Source organism: Garra rufa, chromosome 4 (assembly GCF_049309525.1).
Source record: "Garra rufa chromosome 4, GarRuf1.0, whole genome shotgun sequence".
NCBI lineage: Eukaryota > Metazoa > Chordata > Actinopteri > Cypriniformes > Cyprinidae > Garra > Garra rufa.
In genome coordinates this window covers 52,086,046-52,101,504 of record NC_133364.1, presented here as the reverse complement: position 1 = coordinate 52,101,504, position 15,459 = coordinate 52,086,046, and positions in this window count along the sequence as shown.

Here is a 15,459-nt window from a genome sequence, read left to right as displayed (position 1 = left end):
TATATATTTATAAATAATATAGATATAAATAATTTATAATTATTATATAATTTTATTTATAAACACCACGCCATTTTTTTCGTTCTTCTTTTATTTAAATAGCCTACCCTTTACGGTGTCAGTAATTACTGTGCTGCTAATTTCTGATTTGGAAGTGATTTGTTTGTTAAAAAATGTTAGGCTACCTTATTAAAAGTATTGCTCTTAACAGACCTGTGTGTTTTGTATCATTAACGCAGTGTCCGTTCTCAAAGCATGTAAGCTCTGCCTGCGTGAGGCGCGCCGCATCCAACTCGCAATGTTCTATTACAATTTATTAATTCTGAACGTGTTGTGTCCATATTGCACCAAAATGCAACACTGCACTCCCTTGGGTCCACAGCAAAAATCTTTTGGATGAACGGTTCTCGACATAATAAAAATGCAAACAGAAAGACATACAGAGATTCCTGCCTTTATTAGGGAGAAGAATATGTTCAGCCCCTCCCACCGAAGCGATTATTCAGTGTTGATTACTACTGAAGCTTCGAAGCTCAAAAAAATGGAATTTGGACCAGCCCTACTTTATTTACAGATCAAGTATAATATTAGGAATATTGGTAACACTTTAGAATACTGTTTCTTACTTACTGCAGAACTAATAAGGAATTATTGAAGAACTAACAGCTAACTATTCATTAACACTTAGCTCACTACTGTTAACTACTAAGGAATATGTGTTAACTAATCAGTATGTAATACAATTTTATGAATGTGTTAAGTAACTAGTAGCTAATCAATAACTAATGTATTCTGTCATACCTCCTGGAGAACTACTATTAATTATCTAATAATTAAGGTTCAAGAAAAATAACTATGAAGTAACTACTAATGAACAGTCATACACAATTAAATTGAGTTGTGACCCTTTCATATATAAATGTTATTAGCAGCAGTAGTAGTATGCAAATGCAATATTAATAAATGCAATAAACTTTATAGAGGTTTTGCCTGTGTATTGAATTGTCTTGTGAATGTTTTGTAAGTAATTCACTTAGCTTCCGATAGGAACCCAACCACCACTCCAGTGTCATGCGATAACTTACTGTAGTTTTTATATTTTGCATAAAGTACTGTGTGTCCTCAGCATATATCATATTAATTCAGTTCCTGTATGTAAGGCCAGGACTGAGGGAAAGTAAAAATACAGGTAACCCATTAGTAAATAGAGTTAGAATTGTCAAAAGAATGATCAAATAATTCTGCAGAACCTGAAACAATAGGCCTGTTCTCAAAGGAAAATATTGGGAACCCATTAGTAATTAATAAAGAATTATTAGATAATTCTGCAAGAATGATTTAGAACCTGAAACAGTATTCTAAAGTGAAAACAAAGGGAACTCATTAGTAATTAATAAATAATTATCAAATAAGTCTTCAAGACTCATTTCAAACCTGCAACAGTAGACCTGTTCTTAAGTGCAAATATAGTGAAATGTTAAGTAATTAATGAAGAATTATGAGATAATTATGCAGGAATTACTTAGAACCTGAAACAGTATTCTAAAGTGAAAACAAAGGGAACTCATTAGTAATTAATAAATAATTATCAAATAATTCTGCAAGACTCATTTCAAACCTGCAACAAAAGGCCTATTCTAAAGTAAAATTTTAGTGAACCCTTTAGTAATTAATAAACAATTATTCAGATAATTTCACAAGAGTATATTTCATTTTCATTATAGGCTAATAATAGTACTAGACTGTAACAAAGTTACTACTGTAGTTGACATTTTACTCAAGTAGTTTTGAAAATGAATAGGCCTATTTATAATTTTACTGGAGTAATATTTTATTAGGGTATCTGTACTCAAGTACTTGATTTGTGGGCCACAGCCTGATTATTGTGGTGACTATTTGCATATACAGTAACTGTTCAGTAGTAGTTATTACGAAGTTATGTTTTTTTGAACCATAACTACTAGATCATTAATAGTAGTTCTCCAGGAGGTGTGACATAATGCATTAGTTAATGATTAGCTACCTGTTACTTAACACATTCACAAAATTGTATTACATACTGATTAGTTAACACATATTCCTTAGTAGTTAACAGTAATGAGTCAAGTGTTAATGAATAGTTACCTGTTAGTTCTTCAATAACTCCTTATTAGTTCTGCAGTAAGTAAGAAACAGTATTCTAAAGTGTTACCGGAATATTTAATAATCTTGAAGAGAGTTTTATGGGGTTTAACAATAACTAGGGATGCTCCAATCAGTATTTTTGCAGCTAATACCGAGTACCGATTTTGTGTCATGGTAATCGGCATACCGATGCCGATTCTGTTGCTTTGAGCTTTATATTACTGATAGGTAATCTCTCTGATCAACATTTATCTTTTTCAGATAAAGTATTACTGTAGATGTTGTTTTTGTTATATTTTGTTACATTTTTACAGTAATTATGTAATATATGTAATGTAATGAAACTGTTGTTTTAACAGGGTAATAATCACTCATTACACAGTGAACATTTTAATATGCCGTCAAAATTGGGTTGACCGCATTAGATGTCCATATATCATACCATCAAAACCCACAACAACGAAGGTTAGGTTAGTGGTAATAAATGTTTTGGACAATGCTCCTGCATGTGAGATTTCTTTTTCATAGTATTTCCACACCGGCACCTATTTATTCATGTCCGCAGGAATCATGTACATCCTCACGCTTTGACGTTATTAAATTGCAATCGGTTCGTGAGATTGGCCAAGTTTAGTGAGTACCGATCAGTACCGATAAAAGTAATACAGTGATGGTGCCATCTTTCTAAAGTTATTTTCACCCCTTGTAATTTGGCTCAGAATTTTACCCCCTTTATAAAAAAATAGTGGATAAATTTAGCTTTTATTACTAAACATGTCAATATTTATTCTGAAGAAAGATAAACATCTATCGGACTGCAACGTATATTCACTTGTTAAATAACATTACACATAGTGCGCGTCTAATTAGTGTTAAGCCAGTTGGCGTGGTAGCCCAGGCACACATAGTCATAGGCCACTCTTGTTAAGTCAGTCGGCATGTAGGTCTTGGCGGTAGATCTGCTTGTTGGGGGGTGTTTTGTTCTTGTTTTTGGCTTCTGGTCAGTTCTGTCAGTGATGACAGAACTGGGCTAATATGATCATACTTTCTGGTTCTAGTAAGAACTCTAGCTGCTGCATTTTGGCTATCGAAAGATTGCTATCGAATAGGACACCTAGGTTCCTGCATCACAGCATGCTGCCCATATCATAAATAAAAGCACATGACAGACAATTGTCGGAGAACACCTGAAATGCGCAACCGAATGAACGATACTCATATGTAGTTGCAGTACACCAGCCGTGGTTTAGCTGCTCCCGCTCTGCATACGTGCTGCTTCTGCACTTCCTCTGCTCTGCTTGCACATCCAGTGTGAAACCGGCGTTAGACAGTGTTTAAAGTTATTACATGCGGAGGATTTAGGTCCAGTAATTAACACCTCTGTTTTTTCAGATCACCATGTTTCCTGATGATATCTCCCAAGGGTAACATATAAAGCGTAGAAAATAATGGCCCTAGTACTGATCCTTGAGGTACTCCATACCGCACTTGTGATTGATATGATACCTCGTCATTCACTGCTACGAATTGATGCCGGTCAGATAAGTACGATTCGAACCATGCCAGTGCACTACCACTAATGCCAACATAATTTTCAAGTCTATTTAAAAGAATATTGTGGTCAATAGTATCAAATGCAGCACTAAGATCCAGTAGCACTAATAGAGAGATTCAACCACGATCGGATGACAGGAGAAGGTCATTTGTAACTCTAGTAAGAGCAGTCTCAGTACTATGATACGGTCTAAAACCTGACTGGAAATCCTCATAGATACCATTTTTCTCTAAGAAGGAACACAATTGTGAGGATACTACCTTTTCTAGTATCTTTGACAGAAAAAGGAGATTTGAGATTGGTCTGTAATTGTTTAATTTGTTGGGATCAAGTTGTGTTTTTTGTAATGAGAGGCTTAACCCCCTGGTGTCGACAAACATGCCGGCGCGTTTTTGTGACAGTTTCTCTAATAACCCCAAAATTAACTTCAATTACTCTGTCATTTCTGATCATACAGATAAGCAGAACATCAATTGAATCTGTAAAGGGTCTACTTTAGGGCTGTAGCTATCGAATATTTTAGTAATCGAGTATTCTGCCGAAAATTCCATTGATTAATCAGTAAAACGGATAAAACATATGTTTGCTTAATTAAAGAGCAATATTAAATATACAAGAGAAAATAAGACAGGTTTCATGCATAGTATGCAACAATATTTTCCATCAAAAATAAGCATTTAGTTATTACCAATTTTTTTTACGGAGACTTTTGAAAACGCTGTGGACCCCACTGCATGAAAAAGGGGGTTTTCGTCAGTTAACGACACTGTGAATTGTTGCAGAAGTTTCAGGTTTACGGCTGTTCACAGGAATGTGGAGTTAGCACAGATAATTGTCGGGAACTGCCAAAAATTGATGTGGAAGGCTTAGAACCTGACACCCCCCATGATTCATGTCACCTTGGCCTCGGTGTAGCTTTTATATGTAAATGATTACTGGAGCTATACAAAAGCAAACCAGGGGAAGGGGGGTGGCTTGAGACTCTCTGATCTAGAGTTGGCTTACTTGTTGACATGCAATAAAATTATATTTTTCATGTTAAACAGTTTTTTAAACAGATATCATTTAATCCTGATATCTTAGTCCTTAAATAAATAAATATCTTAATCCTGTAAATAAAGCTGTAAGGGTGTACTTTAAGCCTGTAAATCTAACTAGAAAACATTTTGGTAAATGGCTAAAATATCAAAATGTGCCTATGGCCTAATTTTATAGACCAAACTGTATATAAAAATAGTTTGTACAAATGTGGATTTTCCTTATTTTAGCTGTTTACCAAAATGAGTACACACAAATGTTAATATGCACTTTAAAAAATATCTATCTATATAGATATATATAACAACTATATTTTCTCTATTTTCATCCATCTATCTATTTATATACACGCACGCACACATATATAGATGAAAATATAGAGAAAATATAGTTGTTGGTATATTGATATTTTCTAGACAAATATACCAACAACTATATTTTCTTTTCATTAATGAAAGCCAAGTCAGGCCAAGCAAATTACAGAACAAAAAAATATTTTTATTGTATACAATTTACAAATAATAAAGCAATGATCACTTAAAAAATATTAGAACATTTTAGACCTCAACCACTGTACATAGTGGCATGACTATAGTAACTTTTTCTGTTGTTTTACTTAATTTCACCGTGGATGTATTTGACACACATCGTCCAGCAATGCGCTCAACAGGGAGAAATTATGCTGTGTATTGATATCGCCATTGTAAGCAGCGAATAAAATCTAAACAGCGACGTAAAAATGAAAGCAGCAAGCAAATTACAAGAAAGCAGAACGTCTTCATCTAAATGTTTTGGATTCCGCTCTTTGATTCATGACCTCGTCTGTGATTGGACAGAACGACCACGTCACGTTCATTAACTCGTCTGTGATTGGACAAATCGGCCACGTGACCGCGCCCTAGAACCGGATTGGCCGAGATGCGTCATATGCGTGTGATGTAACCAGGAAGCGCCCGGAGAGCTTCAAACAGTCGACGCACTAAAAACATCTCTTGTATCTTGGGAAAATGGACCTCTCCAAACCAAAAAGAAAAAGACAGCGTCGTTATTGTGAACACTGTGACAACGAACTGTTCAGTCTATGGAAGATCGACTGACTCAACTTGAGTCAAATGGCTGCTCGGCAGGGGGAATGAAGAGGAAGAGGCGGCTGCACAATCCTAAAATCGCGGTAAGTTTGAATCCTTCTTCATTCGAATTAAATTCACTGCTTTCATTGTAATGATCAGTTTTGTAACAAATCATTTTTAATTGTATTTTGTAGGAGGCAGTCTGTCGGCTACACAACTCTGAGGCAAACTGTAGGCGTTATGACCCGGAACAAAGGTACAGATAAAAGATATAATCTATCATGCATTTTGATATTTCTGAAGCAAGACATGTTGTTTTAACTCAGTACTTTTTGCCTCCACAGATTAAGCTCACCATATAATGAGACTGTTAGCTCATATTTAGTGGGAACACTGTCCATAAGTCCGGAATTGCGCACTGAAGGCCTAGATAGTAATGACTTTGTTGGTAAGTACTTCTCACTGTGTCATTTAGTTTTTACATTTTGTTGTCACCATATTTTGTTAATTATTTGTGTACTTATGCGTGGCTGATTTTTGTTTCTAACAAACCCATTCACTTGTTTCTAGTTGCCTGCAAGACATATTATGAGAAATTTCCGGAGTCGCCAGAGGAGGAAGCGGGTAAGAGAGATTAGAATTAAATTCTAATAAAAGGAAAAGGTTTTAATTATTTTCCATTACTATGAATTGTAATGCTGTACATATTACTTATTTTATGTAACAACTGTGTTTTCAGCTCTTGGAGGTGAGGCAAAGTGTACTTGCTGCAGACAAAGTGGACTTCTGGAGGGGAATCACAGCGGACATTGTGTCAGATGAAGAAGATGGTGCCGTTAATGGAATCTCGGGGTGGATTGTGAGACCTCCATCATTCCGCAGCCAAGAACTCAGACATTTGAAAGTTCACAGTTCAAAGTTTGCAGCACTGCATCAACCACGTCTAAGAACAAGTTGTCTGTCTAACAGAAAGCCACCAAATACATACGACACAGAGGCAGCCAAAAGACATTTTACAACTAATGTGATGCCGTGAAAACAATCTCTGTTTACATTTTGTTTATATTGCTTTTGTAATAAAACTACATTTTATCAACATGTCTCTCCCAAATGTCTGTTGTCCTTCTCTAATAGCCTTTATATATTAGTTGTAATATCTTTAACAATTAACATTTTTATTATAATCTTTAAAGATTAATAAAGATATAAATTAATATATATATATATATACACACACACACACTAAGGGGTGGGGTTTACACAAAACTGTATTATAATTGGCCAGGCTGACCAATGACAACACATGTCTCAGCCAGTCACAGTGGTCATTCTATGTTGAAAGTTGTGCTTTCAACCAATAGGTACTGTCGAAAATCCAAGGTGGTTTCATTCATATGCTAATTCGATTTCACACCTTGTACCTCCACAAACACCTCCCCTCCCCACAAACCCATGGTCTGTTTCTGACTGTTTCTGTCAGCTGTGAACGGGAACTTCCCAGACTGTGAATTGTCGATTACTGCCGGTGATTAGAGAAGTCACCAGACATTCACAGGGACGTAAATCTGCCTTTTCTATACAGATCAGTGTGTAGACCCCGTTTTAGTTTGAAAACTCTGGTGTTGCGTTTCAGTGTAAACGGACCAAATCGGAGACTTTTGAAAACAATGGCGTGGCTGCCCACATTCTCTCTGCGTATCCTTGACGACCGTGTAAACGATAACATCATGCTCGTTGCTGTAGCCATATATATGTATAGTAGATTCCCTTTTGACCGCTCCAAGCACGTCCTTCCATCTTAACAATAGGGAATCTATCTATACATATCTATGGTTGTACATGCATGAATGGTCATATGGCGTTTTCGGTTGTGTGGTGTATATATTGATCCGTTGTCCGGTAAATTATATTTTCACTTAATTGCACTGGCCGTCGTGGTTTATCCCTTACATAATTGACATATATTATTTAACAGCCTTCATCTTGCCTAGCAATCACACTGATTTAACGCTAAGTTACATTAAATTTACCTGGTCTTGGGTGACAGCCAGCAAGGACGATATGCTGCTGTGGTATGCTAGCTTGATCTTGCAATGGACACACACCACAGCGTCCTCTTTACTTTTCAATTTGAAATTATCCCAAACCTTGGACATTTTCTGTCATTTTCTCCTATTTGTTTCTTCTCTTTGCTCGTCGCCATTGTTATCACTACCTTCTATTTTGCAGCCAGCACTAGTCGGCGCCCGCGCCCTCAAATAAAATTACCGCCAACTCATTCCTTGTGTTTCCTTTCACTTTGTGGGTGATGTAAATGCATTGTCACACAACAAAATCATTGTGAAAAAAGGAGACGTGAGCTTTAAAATAAATTAAAAAAGGCTTTGAGGCAGAGGAATTTGCCTTGATCATTTTTTGTAATCGAGTTACTCTTGGAATCGTTTCAGCTCTAGTCTACTTTTATTTGTATACACTCATTATAACAAAAAACATTGTGATTTTGCTAAATAAAGAAAACAAAAGGGTGTGCTGTCTGCCGCGTTGGTCTCTGTGATCTTCATTCAGAAACGCATAATTAAAATAGACTATACTCAGCCAATACACAACACAGAGGCATAAGCAATATGTCTAGAGAAAGCTTAATATGTATACTTTCAAATGTAAGTTTTATCGAAAACAAATATTCTGTGATAAAGTAATCCATATGAAACCAACTCTATGTCCAGTCTATCCTAATGGGGCTAATTATTTTTAATTCGATCATGCCCACAAGCTACTTTCGCTTTGATACTATAATTAGCCACATGAGCAAAGCACAGGGAGGTAAACGCCTACCTCACCGTAACAAAGCAGCGGGTTTCCTTCAACTATAACTACAATCCTTGACTACATCAAGGGAAACATTATGAAGTACGTTTCATTTCATTGCATCTAAATGTCTCACGATGCCAGGATGTTTTTAATGTTCTAGAAAACGATGCTATATAAAAGTAATAGTCTTTATGCTGTAACACTGAATGAAATGGTCTAAGAATGTTTAGACAACATGTATTGTGTAATACATACTAAGCATGCTTGTATTTAAGACTATAAGATCATATTTATGTATTAATTTAATTTATCTCTGTGCGTTTAATTGAAATCGTATCGAAATCGCGATGTGAACATACATGATTTCTAAATCGCCTTACAGCATGATTTTTTGCACGCACTCGACTGATACTTTTCCCGCAGCATGCTATTTGAACCGATCACAACACAGTGCGCCTAAACAGAGAGCAAGAACATGCCAACGTTCATGCTTGAAACTAGAAATGGTCATGCTGGTTTTCTGCAGAAAGCAGCTAGACTCTGCCAGTGTTCTAATTGTTTTTATGTGGGACACTGGTCTGGGTTGTTGTTTTTTCAAACACACGCACACACATACTTACTTTTTGCCATAGGTCTGTTCTAAAGACATTTTGTTCTACCTTTACTAGGCAGGGCTCGAAATTGTGAACGTTTTGGTCGCATATGCTCCCAAAATTTAATCTGTGTGACCTGAAATTATATTTGGGACCATTCGTGCGAGTGCGAAAAACTGTTGTGGTCCGACTTGGTTTCATTTCTTTACAAAACTTTCGCTAGCCTAACTACTGCACAGACTGCTGTGAGCTGATACAGCGACAGGTTCGCCATTCTCTCTTTCGATTGTGAAAAATAAAAGGTCTCAACAAAACCGCTTTTAAAGAAATATAATATATTTTGTGCTATAGCGTACATTCTGTCAGATACAATTCTGGCACCTCCGTGTCCATATACGTTACTGTACAACGCGGCATTCATCCACATCAGATGATAACTCAGCGGCAGAGTTCCACTCACACAGGGGCGTAATTTTCACTGGGGACATGCTTTTCAAAATCCTGTTTGTGTCCTCTCATATTTCAAATGGTTTTGTTATAATAATCTCTTTTATTGTAGAATGCACGCTCAGCGCCTTTGAGAGTCTCGCAAGATCGTTAAAACGAAACCAAAAGTAAAATGCGGACGCGCATTCAAAAGCAATTTTAATATCCCACGTTTAGAGAGCGACTCCTCAATGCGTGCAAATTAGGCTACATAAAATATCTAGGCAGTTATTAGTATGTGGGCTATAAAAATATATTGTGCAGTTGTCTGTAGTTCTGTATCATGCTTGAAAAATTTGGTCTCTATTTGCACTTTGAATATTGAAAGAGTAGCCTACTTTGATCATGTGCTTGTAAAACATCTGCAGTCAGAATCAGCCATGAAGAATCAAGATCAGTGCATTACTAAAAAGAAATTGGGTGCGCCTAAATTTTTTTGGTGCTCCTAACTTTTTTTCACCTGCTAGGTGATTTTTTTTTTTTCTGCCTTCTGTTTTAGAGACATGTTACAGGTCTTTGATAAAGATCTAATTGTTTTCCTTTAAAAAAATGTTTTAGATTCACACTGTAAAACATGTCTGTGTCAAAATCGTGATTAAAATCGAAATCGCAATATTGTTCAAGAAAATCGTGATAGGTTTCTTTTGTCCATATCGCACAGCCCTAACTGGCAGTAAAACACATTTAGAACGTCAGCCAGTTGTTGATTCTCCACAGACTGTGGGGGTGGTTTCTTGTACATGGTGATGTGCTTCAGACTAGTCCATACTGACGTTGGATCGTTTGAAAGCTCTTTTTTCAGCTTCTCAGAGTTGTTCTTTTTAGCCTCTCTGATCTCCTTTGTTACTCTGTTCCTGGCCTGGTTATACAAGATTTTATCCCCACTTCTGTAAGCGTCCTCTTTGGCATGACGAAGCTGCTTGAGTTTCCCTGTAAACCATGGTTTATCATTATTGAATGATAAAAATGTCCTGTTGGGGATGCATATATCCTTACAGAAACTGATATGAAGTTACAGTCTCCGTTAGCTCATCCAGATTGGTGGAAGCAGCTTCAAAAACACTCCAAATCAGTGAGGCAGAAACAGGCTTGTAAATCCTGCTCTGCTTTATTAGTCCATCTTATAACAGTTCTTAATACAGGTTTAGCTGCTTTCAGTTTCTGTCTGTAGGTTGGTATAAGATGAACCAAACAGTGATCAGAGAGCCACAAAGCTGCCCGTGGGACAGAGTGATATGCATCTTTAGTTGTTGTGTAACAGTGATCCCAAATATTATTGTCTCTGGTGGGACATGTAACGTGCTGTTGGCAGTTCACGGAAAAGGTTTGCTTTTTTTAAAATCCCCCAGAATAATTAAAAGAGAGTCCGGGAATCGTTGCTCTGAATCAGAAAACGGAAAAAAAATAATTGTCTGGTGTGTGTTGCCTTATGTCCAGTAGTTCGTCTCTGGTAAAACTGATACTAACAGAATGACTAAACACAGAACAAACAAACAAGCCATACGCAGCGCCATCTTGAATTGTTTTATAACATTTAATAGCATCAATTTTCCACAGACTCTGCTTCAAGACTGGAAGCCCCTTGGTGCGGCCGATGAAGCATACAAACAGCTGTTTTGACTGTCTGAACAAAGCAGAACGTTCAATATAAATCCTCAAAGCCCTGACAGGGCAGAGCAAGTTAAACTCTCAGCTTTGCTCTGAAGGAGGAAGCATCGAAAGAGTTATCAGCTGAGCTCTGAAGTCGAGAGCATCTTTGGTACATAGCCAAGCCTTGGTTTCAGAACGACTTTAGAATTGTTAGACCCAAATTCGAGTCAGGGGGGTCTTATAGAGAGCGCCTAAATGTTTCCTATACATTTCACTGATGCTAAGGCAGTAGCAGAGCCGTTTTCAACGTCCGGGGGTGGAGGTCAATGGACCATAGCAGCTAAAAAAACAGACCATTTAAGGGTGTAGAGACGTCTCGTGGATGGCGCTCTAGCGTAAGAGATTGTATTCCGAATGCTTTCTGGGAGGTTTGCAGACTCACATCAAGACGCCACAGGTGCAGAGCCCACAGCTCAAGCTGGGGGGTGCCATATTGTTCTGTTCGCCTGAGAGAGTAAGTCCTGTCTCGGGGGATGGGCCATGGGGCTGCTAAGAGCAGCCAAGGCGACTCTGCAAACCAGTTCTGATTCCTCCAGAGCAGGGCCACTAACAGAACCTTGTGTCTCTGCTCCCTGATTCGCTTGATAACCTGTGGGATCAGGGCAATCGGGGGAAAAGTGTGGAGGAGGAGGTTAGGCCAATCGTGGGCCAATGTGTTGCTGTCTTTTGAAAAATAAGTTGGTCAGTGAGAGTTGTCTACTGAACTGTTCTCTGAACCATCTGTGGGTGGAGCATCCATCCTTCTGAGGGGACTTTGAGATAGTTTATCTACTCCTTGGTTCAGCCTGCCCAGCACATGCGTTGCTCTCAGCGAACACACATTGAGCTGAGCCCATTCCAAGAGGCGTTATACCAGAATGAAGAGGGGCTTCGAGAAGAAAGACCGCCCTGGCGATTTATATAGGACACCACCGTCACGCTGTCCAAGCGGACTAAGACGTGGTGTCTCCGTAGGTCTGGCAGAAGGGTATGAAGGCCCAAACTGAAAATTTCTCCAATTCTTATGACAATTGGCTCAGATGATCTTTTGACTGAGCTGCATAGAAATGACTGAACAGATTTTATATTCATCTTTGTTCAAAAGTTAAGACATCGGAAAACTTTTGGAAGTTGACCTATAATTTGGTTAAGAGGCTGTATCTCAGCCCAACTTTGATCAGTTGAAACCAAACTTGCTACACTTCATCAAGACCATGAGGGTACACCTTGAATTTTTGCGAATAGCTTTTTAACTGCAAGTCAGAAAATCATAATCTTGGTGTTTATAGATTGTTGAATCTGTGGATGCCAATTTTGCCACGATCTGAACAACAGCCTGTCCACCATTTTGAAATTTGTCATAAATTGCAATATCTTTTGAACCATTTGACATATCAGCATAAAAATTGGTAGGGATCATCTAATAGACGTCTATTTGACAATTTTTGAAAACTTTTTTAAATTTTATTTTTGTATCCTTTCGTTGGGTGGGTCATGCCAATTCAGAGAATGTTCTTTTGTAATTTTTCATTATTTGTCACTTTCCAGGTAAATAAAAAAGTTTTTACAGTATTACTTCCACAAATTTTGTCCAAAATCAGGTCAGATGATGGTTATGATTTAGAATGTATGTAAAACTGACATCTTACAGATGTCTGCCAGACGTTTGTACACTGAAAACTTTCCCAGATAGCACACACATGTCTGCAAGATATCTGTTAAAGCATTTGCTGTGTACAAACATTCTCCTTTACATACATTCTAAATCATAAACATCTTAAAGACATCTAATAGACGTCTATTTGACATAAGAAACATCCAATAGATGTATTGCAGATGAGCAAACTATGTATTGCAGACATCAAATAGACATCTTCGAGATGTACAGGTGCTGTTCATATAATTAGAATATCTTTAAAAAGTTGATTTATTTCACTAAATCCATTCAAGAAGTGAAAGGGGCTCCTTTTGCCTGAATTACTGCAGCAATGCGGCGTGGCATGGAGTCGATCAGTCTGTAGCACTGCTCAGGTGTATTGCTCTGATAGTGGCCTTCAGCTCTTCTGCATTGTTGGGTCTGGCATATTGCATCTTCCTCTTCACAATACTCCATATATTTTCTATGGGGTTAAGGTCAGGTGAGTTTGCTGGCCAATTAAGAACAGGGATACCATGGTCCTTAAACCAGGTACTGGTAGCTTTGGCACTGTGTGCAGGTGCCAAGTCCTGTTTGAAAATGAAATCTGCATCTCCATAAAGTTGGTCAGCTGCAGGAAGCATTAAGTGCTCTAAAACCTCCTGGTATACAGCTGCGTTGACCTTGGACCTCAGAAAACACAGTGGACCAACACCAGCAGATGACATGGCACCCCAAACCATCACTGACTGTGGAAACTTTACACTGGACCTCAAGCAACGTGGATTCTGTGCCTCTCCTCTCTTCCTCCAGACTCTGGGACCCTGATTTCCAAAGGAAATGCAAAATTTACTTTCATCAGAGAACATAACTTTGGACCACTCAGCAGCAGTCCAGTCCTTTTTGTCTTTAGATGCTTCTGACGCTGTCTGTTGTTCAAGAGTGGCTTGACACAAGGAATGCAACAGCTGAAACCCATGTCTTGCATACGTCTGTGCGTAGTGGTTCTTGAAGCACTGACTCCAGCTGCAGTCCACTCTGTGAATCTCCCCCACATTTTTGAATTGGTTTTGTTTCACAGTTATCTCCAGGGTGCGCTTATCCCTATTGCTTGTACACTTTTTTTCAACCACATCTTTTCCTTCCCTTCGCCTCTCTATTAATGTGCTTGGACATAGAGCAAGGTGTCAATGGTCGTCTTTTGGACAACTGTCAAATCAGCAGTCTTCCCCATGATTGTGTAGCCTACAGAACTAGACTAAGAGACCATTTAAAAGCCTTTGCAGGGGTTTTGAGTTAATTAGCTTATTAGAGTGTGGCACCAGGTAATCATCAAAATTAAAAGAAATAAACACTTGAAATATATCAGTCTGTGTGGAATGAATGTATAATGGTGAAAAAATGAATATATATGAATTATGCAAGTTTCACTTCTTGAATGGAATTTGTGAAATAAATCAACTTTTTGAAGATATTCTAATTATATGACCAGCACCTGTATGTGTGCTATCAGGGTTCCATGGGTGCCTAGAGAATGTGCACTGACTGAGTGGTTCACTCTGCTGAGCCACTGACCCAAAACCTTTCTGGTCGTGGATTCAAAACCCATGTGGCACATGCCCAGACCAAGAGAGGTACTATGGCCAGAAGCAGTGCAAAAGTTACACCTGTTCCAGACCTTGCGTTTTTCATGTTCTTTCTCTTGAATCAGAAATTAACTTCTGTTTATTTAGATAATACTCACCTGTTCCTCTGAACATTGTGTGAGTACACATCTTTCCAGTGGCAAAGCGAGATGAGTCAAAGGCTTTTGACCCAGAGGTCATGGTTTTGAGCCCAGTGTGGAATTTTTTTTTTTTTCAATTGTGTGTGATGTCATTTAAATGTCTTTATTATCTGGGTAAGCATTGTACTTATCTTTCTTCCTTTTGTTCATTTTGAGTTCATTCCCTGTACTTCTGATTTTAAGTATATTCTATTTATCTTGTTTTTGGCCCCTTACTTGCTGCTTGCAGCTATATTTTTAAATGACCCTGTTATAGCTGTCCAAATTTAAAAGTTCAAAAGTATTTTTTGATAATTATTGAGTCCAGAAAATTGTACTGCGGTGATTTTGTTGATGTTGATTAAAAAAAAAAAAAATAGGTCTAGTTCACAAATGTAGGTTTTTTACATAATAACAAATATTTTATGAATAATTTGATTGACAACAGTGGTCCTAGAGGCAAAGTTGTTCAGAATGAGATCTATTATGTGATTAGAAGATCTAGTGGATGTGTGAAAAGTTGCATAACATATAAACATTGTAGATTGAGATCATTTACCATAAAAATACTGTGTTTTTGAAAACTTTGTATGCTTATTTAGAATCATCTGTTATGTGTGCTCACCCAGTTTCATGAAGTTTGGATGTATTTGACAACACCCATTAAATAACCATTATAGCCATTCGAATACTAAAGATCAACATGTTTTAATAATTATTGGCCTAGAGAGTCCAGAGAAGTCTACTGCTCT